Below are 17,715 nucleotides of genomic sequence, written 5' to 3'. Positions count from 1 at the left end.
GTTCCCGGCCTATAGAAGCCATTGTACTCCTCAGTTGTAACAGTGAGCCGTGATGTAGCCTGTGAATACAACAAAAAAAGAATGGGGCATTAGTGCGCCCACGGCCGCGTTTGTGCGCCGGCCGGGAAAGTCATTGTGTCTGTGTGTACTTCTTCCTCCTCCAGTCCTCTTCCTCCTCGAGTGCAAGGCGAGTGCAGAGGTGAGAGAGAGAGGGCGGCAACAACAATTGGTATCATGAGCTTGGTCGTCTTGGGCCATGCCGGAGGCGTGCCGGCGATGGCGGCGTTCGTCGGCGGCTGCGCGGAGCTCCGGGCCGTGTGTCGGCCTGTGAAGGTGCGCGGCGCGACAGCTGTCATGGCGGATGCGGAGGTGGTGCGCGGTGAGTCCGCGACGAGCACGGCGGACATGGAGGTCGAGGCGGTGTGGTTGCGGCGCATGGCGGCGACGACGGCGGCGGGCCGGGCGCAACCGGTGCGTGTTATGGGTGCGCACTGGATGCGTCGGGAGCGTCGGGACCGCGGGAGTGGACTGCGTCGGGGCGCTGGATCTGGTCGCTCAGATCGCGTACGTGCGCGGCGGGAGCGCGGGGACGTGGGGAGTGCGCGCGAAGAGCATAACGGTCGTGGAGACGTGAAGGTCGCGAAGGACCTGCGTGGTGGCGCAGAGGTCGCGGCGCCTCGGCGCGACAACCGTGGAGGCGCGCAGTACGGAGACGCGGCGAGCGGCGACTTGTGCCGAAGACGCAGCGGAGGAGTCCACGGCGCCGAGACGACATCGACAAGGCAGGGCTCCTGCAGGCAGGCCGTGCGGCGACGTCGTGGCTTAGGGGAGCGTGTTGGAATAAGCCACGGCATCTGGTGCAGTCAGGTTCGTCGGACGCGTCGGATGCGCGCGGGACGTGTGGGACGCACTGGTGGTGCGGTCGGGCTCGTCGGGCGCGTCGAGTGCGCGCGAGACATGCGGGAGATGTGTAGTGTGTGTGCTCGTGGCTTGTAGTCGGATGGCGACGTAGTATGCAGCAGGCACAGCGAAGCAACATGACGTTGAGGTCGTGCGGACGAGAAACCCGGGCTCACGATCGGATGATCGGATCACCAGGGAGAGTCCGTGGGTGCTACGTCTTGGCTAGCTACAAAGCCGGCTGTACGTTGAGGCTGTTAGTGCATGCAGGTGAGCTGCGTACGTGTGTATAGGGAGACTGAGTCGGAGTTAGTTGGCATCGTGGCATGGGTAGGGCAAGGATGGAGTACGTGCTCTAGTGGGTGTGTGTTCCCGGCCTATAGAAGCCATTGTACTCCTCAGTTGTAACAGTGAGCCGTGATGTAGCCTGTGAATACAACAAAAAAAGAATGGGGCATTAGTGCGCCCACATTCGTGCGCCGGCCGGGAAAGTCATTGTGTTTGTGTGTCCTTCTTCCTCCTCCAGTCCTCTTCCTCCTCGAGTGCAAGGCGAGTGCAGAGGCGAGAGAGAGAGGGCGGCAACAACAGACCTCACGCGGCTAGTGCGGAATTTTTGGTGGGGCTCGAAGCAAGGGAAAAGGAAAACCCATTGGCGCGCCTGGGACAAGCTCCTGGAGCCAAAAGGAAAGGGTGGACTGGGATTCCGTGATTTTCGGCTATTTAATCAAGCCCTTCTTGCAAGACAAGCATGACGTCTATTGACCAATCCAGACTCACTACGCACTTAGGTATTAAAAGCAAAATATTACCCTAACGGATCCCTTGAGGATACTGTTTTTTCAGGCAATGCTTCTCCAACGTGGCATGCCATTCATCACGGCCTTGAGCTCCTCAAAAAAGGACTCATATGGCGGGTGGGGAATGTCGAGCGAATCTGCATATGGCGTGATCCTTGGATTCCGAGGCCCACATCCTATCGTCCGATCACACCTCGGGCCACCTGTCGGCTTAGGCGGGTGTCCGAGCTCCTTGATGACAATGGTCGATGGCAGACGGATCTCCTTCAACAACATTTCTTGGCCCCAGATGTACAGTGCATCTTGTCGATCAAGGCCAGCCCACGGCGACTGGAGGATGTCCTCTCATGGGCGCCAGATACACGAGGTGTCTTCAGTGTTCGAAGTGCGTACAAGCTCGCGCTGGAGGACTGTACCCGCACCACTACATGTGCCACGAGCAGGGCACCGGACGGCACGCATGTCGTCTGGAAGGCAGTGTGGGGGTGCCCTGCCCCTCCACAGGCACGAGTTTTTGCATGGAGGGTCGCGACAAATTCGTTGGCCACTCTTCAAAACAAAAAGAAAAGAAAGCTAGAGATTTCTGATACATGTGCTCTATGTGGTATGGAATGCAAGGACACGTTCCACACTCTTTGTAGGTGCCCTTTAGCTCAGCGGCTATGGACTGCGATGGCGCACATATGGAGGATGCCCAAGGTGGAAGCTATCATGAACACCGGCCCTGAGTGGATCATCCACCTGCTTGATGGTTGTTCTGCGGATGTACGTCTACCGATAATCATGACCTTGTGGCGGAACTGGCATGTTAGAAACGAGGTTTATCATAACAAACCGGCACCACCAGTGGAGGCATCTTGTAGGTTCTTGTGTGGCTACATCAACTCACTGGTGGCCATACAGCAGCACCCGCATGCTGATGATTCAAAGGGGAAAACTGTGGTTGCTTATAGAGGCCAGGAGGGGAGCCACAAGTCGCCTGTGGTGAGGCCGAGCAAATCGCCGGAGCGTTGGAATAAGCCGCCTCCTGGGTGGGTGAAATTAAACGTTGATGGCTCATGGCGGCAGGAGGATGAAACAGGGGGCGCTGGTATGATACTTCGCGACCACACAAGCTCTATTATCTTTGCGACGTGCCGTTTCATCCAAAGATGTACAAGTGCTCTAGAGGCGGAGATCGCGGCCATTCTGGAGGGTGTGTCGCTAGCAATGGATAGAAGCAATGAACATATAATGGTGGAGACGGACTGCATGGTGGCTACACGGATGATCACGGCTCAGGTCCTAGATAGATCCTTGCTAGCTCCCATGGTCAATGATATCAGGCACCTCCTGAGTAGCAGATCACATGAAATAATGGCCATCGGAAGGGACCAAAACAAGGCGAGCCATGCCCTGGCTCACATGGGGCATGTGCTCCCTGTAGGATCGAAAGTATGTCTAGAGGGGGGATGATTAGACTACTTGACCAAATAAAAACTTAACCTTTTTCCAATTTTAGTTCTTGGCAGATTTTAGCTATTTTGGAACAAGTCAAGCAATCATCACACAATTCAAGCAAGCATGCAAATAGTATATTGGCAGCGGAAAGTAAAGCATGCAACTTGCAAGAATGTAAAGGGAAGGGTTTGGAGAATTCAAACGCTATTGGAGACACGGATGTTTTTCCCGTGGTTCGGATAGGTGGTGCTATCCTACATCCACGTTGATGGAGACTTCAACCCACGAAGGGTAATGGTTGCGCGAGTCCACACAGGGCTCCACCCAAGGGTAACGGTTGCGCGAGTCCACACAGGGCTCCACCCACGAAGGGGCCACGAAGAAGCAACCACCCACAAAGGGTCCACGAAGAAGCAACCTTGTCTATCCCACCATGGCCATCGCCCACACAGGACTTGCCTCACTAGCGGTAGATCTTCACGAAGTAGGCGATCTCCTTTCCCTTACAAACTCCTTGGTTCAACTCCACAATCTTGTCGGAGGCTCCCAAGTGACACCTAGCCAATCTAGGAGACACCACTCTCCAAGAAGTAACAAATGGTGTGTAGGTAATGAACTCCTTGCTCTTGTGCTTCAAATGATAGTCTCCCCAACACTCAACTCTCTCTCATAGGATTTGGATTTGGTGGAAGGAAGGTTTGAGTGGAAAGCAACTTGGGAAGGCTAGAGATCAAGATTCATATGGTAGGAATGGAATATCTTGGTCTCAACACATGAGTAGGTGGTTCTCTCTCAGAACATATGAGTTGGAATGGTGTGTGTGTTCTGATTGCTCTCTCTTTGAATGAAGAGGAGGTGGAGGGGTATATATAGCCTCCACACAAAATCCAACCGTTACACAGTTTTCCAATCTCGGTGCGACCGAATCAATGAACTCGGTCGGACCGAAAATGTAAACCTAGTGACCGTTAGTGATTTTCGGTGGGACTGGCGTGCAACTCGGTAGGACCGATATGGTTAGGGTTTGGGCATAACGTAATCTCGGTGAGACCGATTACACAAACTCGGTGAGACCGAATTTGGTAATTAGCTAACCAGAGAGTTGGTCAGGCAAACTCGGTGGGACCGATTTGCTCTTTCGGTGAGACTGAGTGGAACTCGGTGAGACCAAAAAGTTACAAAGAGAAACAGAGAGTTTGCAACCCCATCTCGGTGAGACCGAGATCCTTATCGGTAGAACCGAATTGCTAGGGTTTGGTAGTGGCTTATGACAAATGAAACTCGGTGGCGCCGGATAGGAGGAATCGGTAGGACCGAGTTTGGCTTAGGGTTTAGGTCATATGTGGAAGTGGGAAAGTAGCTGAGGGTTTTGGAGCATATCACTAAGCACATGAAGCAAGAGGCTCATTAAGCAACACCTCATCCCTCCTTGATAGTATTGGCTTTTCCTATGGACTCAATGTGATCTTGGATCACTAAAATATAAAATGAAGAGTCTTGAGCTTTTGAGCTTGAGCCAATCCTTTGTCCTTAGCATTTTGAGGGTTCCACTTTCACATCCATGCCATGCCAATCATTGAGCTTTCCTGAAATAATCATCTTGGAATAGCATTAGCTCAATGAGCTATATGTTGTTATGAATTACCAAAACCACCTTGGGATAGTTGCACTTTCAATCTCTCCCTTTTTGGTAATTGATGACAACATATAGATCAAAGCTTCGACAAATGATAATAAGCATGAAATATATCGTCGCTTTGAGAAGTATGTGATAAGTAAGAGCTCCCCCTAAATTTGTGCATATTTAAAATTTTCTTTGGACTGCAAATGCACAAGGAGTTAGAGTCATGGGTTACTCTTCCATGTCACATACATCTTGGTGGAGCGCTTAAAATGATAAGAATGAAATACGTACACTCATCACAAAGAATAGTGAATGATCACATAAGATAGATAAGATAATAGCATTAAGCAAGCATTAAGTGTAGCTTATGATCAAACACATGATCATCAATGTCTCACAAGCATAGTATCTCAAGCACTCAAAAGCAAACAAGTTTGAAAAACCACCAAATAAAGCAAGAGAGAAAAGCAACACTCTCTCTCTCGAAGCCTATGATCTATACATATTCTCCCCCTTTGGCAACAAGTTACCAAAAAGTTCCTAGAAAATGCATAGCACTAGATCAACGCTCAGGCTTGATCTTCAGGTGGTGGTGGAGTCCGGATCACTCCAAGGACGAAGGCTTCGGTAGATGCTGAAGTAGACGCTGGAGTTGGAGCTGAAGTAGATGCTGGAGCCGGTGGAACTGAGGCTGTGGCTGGTGCTGAGGTGGTGGCTCTTATGTCAGCAACTGGCACGGCAGACGACCTTGGACCTCTTGGCACTCTGGCAAAGGCATGAGTGGTAGTCCTGCCTCTCCTCTCCTGCATGTCCTCCTGGAGCTGCTCCACTGCAGACTGAACTTCCGTTACTTTGACATCCAAGTCATAGAACTTCTGTTCCATGATTCTCTCTAGGCTCTACTGATTCTGAGTGAGGGTGGCCAGACTTTGCTAAATCCTCAGCGTGGATGCAATCAAGTAACCAAGCTGCTCCTGTTTAGTCTTCAGGAAATACTCAGATGCCTCCTCTTGAGTTGGCATCTTGGCAGCTTTCTCCTTCCTCGCCTTCTCCTTCTTTGCGTAGGCTTGTGCAGACGATGGCTCGTTCTTAGTCATCACAACTTCATTGTTCTCAAAATGTGGACGGATGGGCAAATGTTCCTTGTCCAATAAATATATGCCCGTGCCCATCTTGGAGTTGATGAGCTCCTGAATTTGAGGGGCATATCCGCAGCTCCTCTTCTGATCTGCTGCAGTCCTCTTGATTGTTTCCACTATGAGGCTCATCACCTTGAACTTCTGAGGCACATCAAACACATGTAGCAAGTTGATAGCATGGCCTCTGATCATCTTGTGATCTCCAGACTTAGGCAATAAGGTGTGCCTCAAGATCCAATTGATAGTCGGGAGCCCTGACAGAAGGTAATGTACTGAGCCAAACTTGAAGGTATCAAGTGCTTCATTTGGGATCTCCTTGTACATATTTGACATTGAGTTGTGGTCCATTTTCTTCTTAGCATAGATATCCAAGTCATCATCTTGCTCCTCTGGGGCATTTATGATCTGTACCCACTCAGCCACTGTAGATTGGTACCTTGTACCCTCAGACATCCATGTGATCCTCCCATCTGGATAAAAGTGAGCTGTGGAGTAGAACTGCATGATGAGTTCCTCGTTCCACTTTGTGAGCTTCTGCCCAACAAAGTCAGCTACTCCACAAACTATGAAGCTGTCTTGCACTCCAGGATAGTGCTCCTCATTGTCCTTGATGTATGTCCAATCAACCCATCGCATATCACAGACAATGGGCTTCTTATCTAGCAGCACTGTCTCATAAAAATCCTGCTGCTCCTTGGTGTGAAACCTGTAGTCCACGACAGTCCTTCTCCTTGAAGCATACGGGTCTGCTTCTCTCCATTTCCTCAGCCCTGAATCTCTCCTGAGCTTCATGTCCTCAGCCACAGGATGAGCATCGTTGTGGTCTGGGATCTTGGGCTTTAGCTTTCTCAGAACATTCTCTTCCTCTTCTTCAGCAACAGTCTCAGGCACTGGGGCCTTGTTCTTCTCAGCTGCAGGGATGCTCCGTGTGTTCCTCTTGGGCTTTGGCTTTGGAGCTGGCTTGGCCTTGGAAGTAGCTCCCCCTGATTTTATGGCATCTCCCATTATCTTGGGTGCCTTGGGTGCTGGTGCAGCTACCTCTTCTTCTTCCTCCTCTTCCATGATGGAAGCTTTGCCAAGTACTCTAGCCACAGTCTTCTTCACCCTTTCCATTCTCTTCTTGCCTTCTGCAGCAACTGGCTCTTGGGGAGTGGGATTCTCAGTTGATATTCTGGCCTTTGACATTGGCTGCCTGCCTGCTGGCCTTTTGATTTTCAGCCCTGGCTTTGTGCCTTGAGCTGGCTCAACTCTCTTGGAAGTGGCCTCTTCCTCTGCCACATAGTCCTCATCTTCGGAATCTGAAGTCCTCTTCTTCCTCTATCTCGTGGCAGCCTTTGGCAAGTTGCTAGGAGTGCTCCTGCTGCCTTCATCAGAAGAGCTGGAGGGACTAGTGCCCTCACTCATCACCACTTGCTGTTCTGACACATTCTGTCTATCACTTTGGTCTGACATGCTGTAAGCTCTGACTGCTGACCCTGTGAACAGATTATAGATGAGGTAGAAAGATGAGCATCACAAAATGCAGAGATTTTTGCAAAAAGAATGATCCAAAAACTTAGTTTTAGTTTCCTACTGAAATCATCTCGGATCTACCGATTTTCAAACTCGGTGATACCGAAGCAGTTTTGGAACCTAAACTAGTGAACTCGGTAGGACCGAGTCACAGTTCGGTGGCACCGAGACAGCTAGGGTTTCACAGAGTTCCAAAATCGGTCACACCGATAAGTAATTCTCAGTCAGACCCAGTCTCACTTGTGCAATGGCATAAGCCAAATCGGTGGGACCGAGTTTTTCAACTCGGTGGGTCCAAGATGGTTTCGGCGGAAACCTAAACCTAGAATTTTCAAATCAAACCTAATCTACGGGCGTTTTGACTGGATAGAAGTTTATTAAACGTGGCTAGAATCAATATGATCACAATGTGCTAGGAATCAGATTGAGGAATAGCACAAAGATCAAGTCCATACCCTAGTTCGGCGGGGACTTGCTACGGCGGCAACGGCGGGGCAGAATTCCCGTTGACGGCGACGGAGACAAGCTACTGGAGGCGGCTGACGGCGAGAAGACGATCCGGAGACCACGAGGGCAGAGCAGGCTATCGCGCGGGCGAAGGGGTTCGGAGAAATTTCCAAAATTTTGCCCGTGACTATATATAGCCCGACCCTGTCGGTGTGACCGAGTGGAATGACTCGGTGGCACCGAGATTCATAACTGCGTGCAGTTACTGAAACTCGGTGTGACCGAAAGGTTCAAATCGGTTGCACCGAGATCGAAAACCTAGATCAACTTAATGATCTCGGTAGGACCGAAAGTGGAGTATCGGTCAGACCGAGAATCATAAAGAGGTTTTGGAAGTTTAAGTCTATGACAAATCGGGGACTCCGAGCGCTCCTCACACAGAGTGGTTCGAATCTGACTTGATCAAATTTTGTGATGCAGCATGAATAGAGTTTGAGACGAGAAAAGCATAGATAGCTAGAGGAGGTTCTTAGGCATTCTTGTCCATCCACTTGGCAAAAGAAGATAAAACCGAACAATCAAAACAACAAGTGGATGTCCTTGAATGAGTAAAATATGCAACCAGCATGCTCACACAATAAGATGGCAAATGAAATATGTGACAAGGCATGCACAACCAATTCTAGCATCTATCAAGCAATTTGCGATGACTAGGTCATCTATATATGAGTATATTGACTTAGGAGCCATGTGAGAACACTTGATCATAGGTCATACTCATCGTTTAAGCTCAAATGGGGTTACCACTTTTACATAAAGCATTGTTGTGTTCACATCTTTAGAGTTGCTTTAGCTCAAGTCTTAGAGTAAATCTCCCCCTAGATGTGATATCCCCCCTAAGAGGGATGAACTAACCTTGGATTTTGTCGATGATGACTTCATGTAGATATTGAAGATGTGGATGCTCAATGTTGATGTAGATCTCTTGGAGCTATCCATTTGAGTGAATTGCACTTTCAATACCTACATGGGTTAGTCCCACAAGTAACAAACAAGGATATCCATAGACATAGAGTGACGCACACAAAAGATGATGTCCATGAAAACTTTTAGGTTACCTTGTCCCTTGTCTTACCAACAAGAGGGTTTGTGACTCCTTGAACTAGTGCAAGATGTGGAAGTTGATTGCACTTGTTCTTGCCAAAATGATAAGAGTGAAGTATGTTGGCGGAGTCACCCTCAAGAACTCTCTAGTTCTTCTTCTTTTGGATCCACATCATCTTGATGGGAATCCTTGGAGTTGTAGTCGTACTTGATGAAGTGGAACTTGAAGTAGTCTTGGGAATCCACTTGACTAAGGTCTTAGGAGCTTCTTCAAATGCATCAATTTCCTCTTGAAGCTTGTCCTTGACTTTTTGCTCGTAGTCTTGTGGTGGAAGATCATCTTGAGCTTGTGTCCCCTTGAAAGAAGCATACTTCTCTTGTTGAGGGACAAACTTTGTCTTGGGGTATTGATCTTCTTCCCACTCAACTCCATTGGCATTGAACTTTCGTTCAAAACCAACACCTTGATTCTTCCGGTGCATTCCTTGCTTGCGCACAATTTCCTCGAATTGCTTACTCCCGGCAAGGCTTTTGTACACTCCTTTCTCTATAATTCCCTTCAATAAACTATTTTCTTGCTCAAGTGTAACTTGGCTAAGAGAATCATTAGTGGAATCAAGAGAACTACTAGAAGCAACAATATTGGATTTAACATGATCATTGTTACTGCTAGAGGAAGAATCTTTCTTGTTACTAGACTTGACTTGAGGCATGTAAGTGGATAAGAGTAAATGCTTGGCAATGTAAGAAGAACTTTTCTTGCGGAGATCATCATTGATTGCCTTTAAGAACTCATGCTCTTGCTCAAGATTGAGCTTTTCAAAGCATAATTTCTCATGAGCTCTTAAAAGCTCTCGATGATCTTCGAAGATAGTGTCATGAGCTAACTTAAGAGTTTTTAGTTCTTTGGTTAGAGCCTCAATCTTCTCCTTATCATTGTCATTCGTTTTATCTTCATTAGCATGATTAATTGGTCTTTCATCATAGTATTCATCACTAGAGTTGTCAACAAGCAAATCATCACCTAACAAGTCATCTTCATCACTATTGAAATCAACATACTCAGGGTGTGTTACCTTAGGACCTTTGGCCATGAAGCATCTTCCAATTCCTTCATTTGGTGAGTCAAATATGTCGTAGGAGTTGGTTGACACAAGTGCTAGACCGGCAACACCTTCATCTTGAGTATCTTCGGAGTCGGAGTGATAACTTCTCTCGGAGTGGCTGTCGGAGTCGGAGCCGGATACCCATTCACCAACATGAGCTTGATGTCTTCTTCTTGTGTAGCTCCTTGATGATTTTTCCTTCCTTTCCGAATCCTTGCTTCTCCGTGAGTATCTTCGTTCATAACGATCATCTCTACTCCTTCTCTCTCTTGGTGGTGATCCTTTGCTTCTTCTTTTTGGAGAATCTTCTCTTCTCTTGTAGGGAGCCGTACACTCATTGGAATAGTGTCCGGGTCTTCCACAATTGTAGAAGTTTCGCTCTCGACTAGAAGATCTTTTGTCATTGTAGGACCTTGACTTGAAGCTTCTATCCTTGCTTCTACTCTTGTAGAACTTGTTGAAGTTCTTCACCATTAAGCTCAATTCTTCATTGAAGTCTTGTTTCTCACTTGATGATGTAGGGGCTTCACATGAGGCTTTATAGGCACCACTTGATTTGTTGTGAAGTTCCTCTTTATCCTTAAGTGACATCTCATGAGCAACAATTCTTCCAATCACCTCCGTTGGCTTGAGATCTTTGTAATTGGGCATCATTTGGATCAATGTGCACACGGTATCATATTTTCCATCCAAGGCTCTTAGAATCTTCTTGATGATGAATCTATCGGTCATCTCTTCACTTCCTAAGCCGGCAATCTCATTTGTGATGAGAGCAAGCCTAGAGTACATTTCAGCGACACCTTCACCATCCTTCATCTTGAACTTGTCAAGTTGACTTTGAAGCACATCCAACTTGGATTCCTTGATGGAGTCGGTACCTTCGTGCATATCAATCAAAGTATCCCAAATTTCCTTTGCATTCTCAAGATGGCTGATTTTGTTGAATTCTTCGGGGCACAATCCGTTGAAGAGAATATCACAAGCTTGAGCATTGTATTGCAACATCTTCAACTCATCTGCGGTAGCTTCACGGTTTGGTTCTTTCCCATCAAAGAAGTCACCTTGCAAACCAACACACACAATAGCCCAAACGGCGGGGTTATGTCCAAGAATATGCATTTTCATTTTATGCTTCCAACTAGCAAAATTAGTACCATCAAAGTAAGGACCTCTACGGTGATAATTTCCCTCGCTAGACGCCATACTCTCCTAGGTTGTGAAACCAAGGCTATGACCACCAAAAGCTATGGAGATCAAGCAAATGGAGACCAAAGCTCTGATACCACTTGTAGGATCGAAAGTATGTCTAGAGGGGGGGGGGTGATTAGACTACTTGACCAAATAAAAACTTAACCTTTTCCCAATTTTAGTTCTTGGCAGATTTTAGCTATTTTGGAACAAGTCAAGCAATCATCACACAATTCAAGCAAACATGCAAAGAGTATATTGGCAGCGGAAAGTAAAGCATGCAACTTGCAAGAATGTAAAGGGAAGGGTTTGGAGAATTCAAACGCTATTGGAGACACGGATGTTTTTCCCGTGGTTCGGATAGGTGGTGCTATCCTACATCCACCTTGATGGAGACTTCAACCCACGAAGGGTAACGGTTGCGCGAGTCCACACAGGGCTCCACCCAAGGGTAACAGTTGCGCGAGTCCACACAGGGCTCCACCCACGAAGGGTCCATGAAGAAGCAACCACCCACAAAGGGTCCACGAAGAAGCAACCTTGTCTATCCCACCATGGCCATCGCCCACACAGGACTTGCCTCACTAGCGATAGATCTTCACGAAGTAGGCGATCTCCTTGCCCTTACAAACTCCTTGGTTCAACTCCACAATCTTGTCGGAGGCTCCCAAGTGACACCTAGCCAATCTAGGAGACACCACTCTCCAAGAAGTAACAAATGGTGTGTAGGTAATGAACTCCTTGATTTTGTGCTTCAAATGATAGTCTTCCCAACACTCAACTCTCTCTCATAGGATTTGGATTTGGTGGAAAGAAGGTTTGAGTGGAAAGCAACTTGGGAAGGCTAGAGATCAAGATTCATATGGTAGGAATGGAATATCTTGGTCTCAACACATGAGTAGGTGGTTCTCTCTCAGAACATATGAGTTGGAATGGTGTGTGTGTTCTGATTGCTCTCTCTTCGAATGAAGAGGAGGTGGAGGGGTATATATAGCCTCCACACAAAATCCAACCGTTACACAGTTTTCCAATCTCGGTGGGACCGAATCAATGAACTTGGTCAGACCGAAAATGTAAACCTAGTGACCGTTAGTGATTTTCGGTGGGACTGACATGCAACTCGGTAGGACCGATATGGTTAGGGTTTGGGCATAACGTAATCTTGGTGAGACCGATTACACAAACTCGGTGAGACCGAATTTGGTAATTAGCTAACCAGAGAGTTGGTCAGGCAAACTCGGTGGGACCGATTTGCTCTTTCGGTGAGACCAAGTGGAACTCGGTGAGACCGAAAAGTTACAAAGGGAAACAAAGAGTTTGCAACCCCATCTTGGTGAGACCGAGATCCTTATCGGTAGAACCGAATTGCTAGGGTTTGGCAGTGGCTTATGACAAATGAAACTCGGTGGCGCCGGATAGGAGGAATCGGTAGGACCGAGTTTGTCTTAGGGTTTAGGTCATATGTGGAAGTGGGAAAGTAGCTGAGGGTTTTGGAGCATATCACTAAGCACATGAAGCAAGAGGCTCATTAAGCAACACCTCATCCCTCCTTGATAGTATTGGCTTTTCCTATGGACTCAATGTGATCTTGGATCACTAAAATATAAAATGAAGAGTCTTGAGCTTTTGAGATTGAGCCAATCCTTTGTCCTTAGCATTTTGAGGGTTCCACTTTCACATCCATGCCATGCCAATCATTGAGCTTTCCTGAAATAATCATCTTGGAATAGCATTAGCTCAATGAGCTATATGTTGTTATGAATTACCAAAACCACCTAGGGATAGTTGCACTTTCACTCCCCAAAATGGCTGTCTGGTTGTGCTGCGCGCTGGACGAGATTCTTGCTCTATGTCAATCTGAATGTAATGACTCTGGCAAAGTAATGAAATTGTTCTATCCGTAAAAAAAGCCTGGCAGTTATGCGGAGTAGAGTTTGTATGCAAGATTAGGAAGTATTGTTTGAATTTATTTTTAACCTGCCATGTCGCGCGACTTCTTAATTAATATCCGCTGGGAGAATGCCCCTTCCCGACCAATATATTCGCGTGCTAGCGTTTGCCATCTGGACAAGGCCCCCTTTGGACCCCGACATGCTTGTCTGTGTGTTTTTTCACTGATTGGTTGCGGGGTCATGATCAGTCCTTTGCATTCGTTAAGATTTTTCATGACTGCGAGCAACAAGGTTGGCCATAAGCCTTATGGCCTTCCGTCTTTGTTTTATTAAACGGTGAAGGTATGTGTACCGTGAATGCATCCCCATGTACTTGTTCTTTGTAGGGTCACTGGATGCAGGCCTTGTCCGGAGATGTGGGGGATGGGGGGTCCGAAATACGATGCAGCCCCTGAGTCACGAAATAAGGAGATCTCTTGTACCATCCGTTAAAGTTTTTCGGGGGAGGTTCAGTACAAGATGCTTTGTGTACTCCATTTAGCGATCACATGGATTGTAATAAAACATAAGTGTTTGAAAAATATTTATTAGAGTTCCACAGTTGAAAACAACCAGTTCATATCGACGGAGCATATTAAAGAAAATACCATTCTTGAAGATGTACTGTCATAGTCTACATTGTTTGCAATAAACACATTTTGTACCGACTCCACCTTTCTAACCTCAATCTAAGCACGAAACAGAAGTCTGCATGTTATTTCCACTATAAGTTTGATAATAAATAATTATGATAAATAATAATATATTGTAACATGAATACTTACACGAAATTCAGGATCAATGAAAATCCTTGTGTGATCGAGATTAGTCCATGCATAGTTTCTGTTATCTATTTGACTTACCTTTCGAATACATGAACCATAACTCTCATGATTCATTGCCTTTGTGCAAGCTAGCTGCTCTTCTATATCAGTTCCATAAACTTTCAGATACCTTGGTTCATAAGGTTTTTATCCATAAGTTGTAAGACACATATATAATTAATATTAACATATTTAAATATAAAATAATGGAAAAATATTACTTCACTGCCAAATTCATCTTTATCTATTGCTACAATAGATTCCTCAAGAGATTCTCATCATAATTTGGTTGGCAGGTTGGAACGCTTAGTATCAGAACATTATATTACATTTCAGCTCAACAGAATTAACTTGTCTCACCTTAATATCACAATCAAAGAAATCACCAAAGTCACCATGATGCTCTCGAGTTATTTCAACTTCTTTGTAATGTTCCTTGAGTTCTTGACCTTCTAGTACAAGTCTAAAGCAAAGCTGTAACATTCTATTTCATAATTGACACACCTGATGTGTTAGAATTTCCATGATAATGCTCAACACTTTCGATACTTAGATTTTTAGTTGGATGACTCTGATCAATGGACCTCTCTGCATTTAACCCTGGAATCCAACAGTTACCTAAGATAAGATCATTGTTGATAAAGCACCTAACAATTATAGAAAAAAGACTCCTACCATCTTTCACCCTTATCATACTTTCCCATTCAACGGTTTGTGTGACATTCGGTTCAACTCTCTCACTAAATTTTCTCTCTGAACACCTGCATTGTTATAAGTAGAACCTTCATCAGTACAACCAACAAACAATTAATCACAATTATATTACCAGACAGAACAAAACAAGTGATTAAAAACATACTACTTTATGATCTCGCAACAACATTACTGAGAACAAAAACTTTTTCCAAAACGTTTGGCTGAATTTCATTATTCAGAGAATAAACTAAGATACATATCTATGAACAATAGTTTTAAAAATGAAGTATAATATGTAGTTTATTTCTTTTGGCAATATCTTTTGCCTTATTTGATCTCTGAAGCAAGCATGCGCTCAGACCTCTTTGAGTGCAATACATGCAAGTTTGGTTTAACAATAATATGAATTTATCTATAGATTTAATGTCTTCTCTAATTATATGATCCTTCTTCATATTCCAACCACTAATTCCTTTAGCATATCTCATTTTAAATTCTTGAGTTACTGAATGTCGCACCGTCAAATATAGTTTAGTTCAATGCGAACTAATTAATAACATTCTGAATTTATAAAGTATATAAATGAAAATTTACCATTTGTGGATAAGTATCTCTTCTGTGATCATTGAACTTTCCATTTGACATACGTTATGGATTTGTTGAAGGTAGGCAAAACTGCACTTTCTTTCGAACAACTTCAAACCTGTAATACTCGCATTGTTCTTTGGTGATTCTTTAAGCAAAATATGACCAACATGTCCAATTGATTGTGATTTGTGTGCAACCATTGTTCTTTCAGACTTTTCAACAACAAAATTGTGCGTCCATCAAATATACTCTTCAAATAACATACAGGTTCATCTCTTTCAATCTACACAGAAAGGTAAAATAGAGCATTCTCGATTAGTTATAACAACATTTAATGCGAACAACTACTTGAACAACACAATACATACCATGCATGCATCATATGTTGTGACTCCATCTCTTGTTTTCTTACAAGTAGAAATCATAAGATTTTTGTGGCGCTTTGTTAAATGATAGGCTTGTAGAAAATGTATAGGCTAGTATTTTGTGACATGTTGTCACGTATTATGTACGCGTACATGTAATCTTGGGTATGCGGCAGGTTGTTAGCTAGGATAGGTTTATCTTTGTATAGCTTGGAGTAGAGGCCAAGCCTAGTAACAACCTGCGCAACCTATCTTGTATCTTGACATCTCTATATAACACGAATGCGTCCCTGCCGAACAGCATACGCTTCCACAATTCTCTTTCTTTCATGGTAATCAAAGCAATCCTCGAGCTCATCCATGGCGACGTCTTCAAGTTCCTTCCTCTCCTCGCCATTCGCTCACGCTGCCACAGAGAAGCTTACCAAGGGCAACCAAGTCCTGTGGCGAGCGACCGTGCTCTCTGCCATCCGGGGAGCCCAGATGGCGAAGTACCTCGACATTGAGCAGCCACCGCCACCCATGCAGATCGACGTGGCCTCCGTCGACGGCAAAACCACGACGAAAGCGGTGAACCATGACTTCCAAACCTGGTATGCGCAAGACCAACAAGTCTTCTCCTATCTCCTGACGACTCTTCCTTGTGAGATAGCCATCCAGGTTGCATCCTGTCACACCTCGGCAGAGCTCTGGAACACGGTCGAGGGGATGCTTGCATCTCGCACTCGATCGCAGACCACCAACGTCCGCATCGCCCTCGCTAACTTTCAGAAGGGCAACCTTTCCATCACCGACTATGTCGGGAAGGTCAGAACCCTCACCGACGAGCTGATCGCCATGGGGAAGAGGGTGGACGAGGAATACATTGTCTCCCACATCCTCGCCGGACTCGATGAAGATTTCGATCCGGTGGTTTCTGCTATGTGCTCCAGGTTGGAGCCGGACACTGTAGCTGAGCTTTTCTCGCAGCTGCTCAGCTTCGAGACGAGGCTGAATCTTCGTGGCGGCGGGTCGCAGTCCTCCGCCAACAGTGCCACCCGAGGCCGCAAGCAAGGCGGCGGTGGTGACCGCGGCCGCAGGCAAGCTGGCAATGGTGGTGACCGCAGCGGCCGTGGCTATTCCAAGCCAGGAGGTCGTAGCGGCGGTGGCCACGGCGGCAACAATGGAGGCGGCAGCGGAGGCAACTACAACAACCATGCCTCTGCTTCTCGGGTGCAATGTCAGATCTGCGGGAAGATGGGCCATCCGGCTTGGAAGTGCTGGAAAAGGTATGACGAGTCCTACCAAGGTATGGAGGAGAAATCGGCCAATCTTGCAGCTGCGCAGTATGGCATAGACACCAACTGGTACCTTGATAGTGGTGCTACTGATCATATCACGGGTGACCTAGAGAAGCTGAACGTGCGTGATCGCTACAACGGCAATGAACAGATACATACTACAAGCGGATCAGGTATGGATATTAAACATATTGGTCGTTCAGCAATTCATACCCTAGATCGTGATCTCTACTTGAACAATATTCTTCATGTACCTGAAGCCAATAAAAGTCTCATCTCTGCTAGTCGTCTTGCCATTGACAACAACTCCTTTGTTGAAATTCACCCTCATTTTTGTGTGTTAAGGAACGGGGAACGAGGAAGGTACTACTTCAAGGCAAGGGTAGGAGAGGTCTCTACCCGATTAGGCACACGAGCACCGACGTCAAGAAGCAAGTGCTAAGTGCTACCAAGTTATCTCCGGATAGGTGGCACCGACGTCTAGGGCATCCCTCTTCTGTTGTTGTTAGCAAAGTCATTAGTCAAAATAATCTGCCGTCTGCCAGTTATTTCAATAAAGAGTATGTATGTGACGCATGCCAAAAAGGCAAAAGTCACCAACTTCCTTATCCCAAATCAATAAGTGAGTCAAAATTTCCTTTAGAGCTTGTGTTCTCTGATGTTTGGGGTCCTGCTGTGGAAACAGTAGGAAGAAAGCAATACTATGTGAGTTCCATAGATGATTTCAGTAAATTTACATGGATCTATCTTATCAAACACAAGTCCGAGGTGTTT

General features: G+C 46.1%; 1 pseudogene; it reads left to right on the top strand.

The window, feature by feature from the left end:
• The first annotated feature begins 16,507 nt into the window (after positions 1 to 16,507).
• LOC123088948 (uncharacterized) lies at positions 16,508 to 16,646 on the top strand (annotated as a pseudogene).
• Positions 16,647 to 17,715: the final 1,069 nt, after the last annotated feature.

This window comes from Triticum aestivum, chromosome 4A (genome assembly GCF_018294505.1).
Source record: "Triticum aestivum cultivar Chinese Spring chromosome 4A, IWGSC CS RefSeq v2.1, whole genome shotgun sequence".
Taxonomy (NCBI): domain Eukaryota; kingdom Viridiplantae; phylum Streptophyta; class Magnoliopsida; order Poales; family Poaceae; genus Triticum; species Triticum aestivum.
Note: the sequence above shows the minus strand (reverse complement) of the source record. Positions and strands in the feature narration are given on the sequence as shown.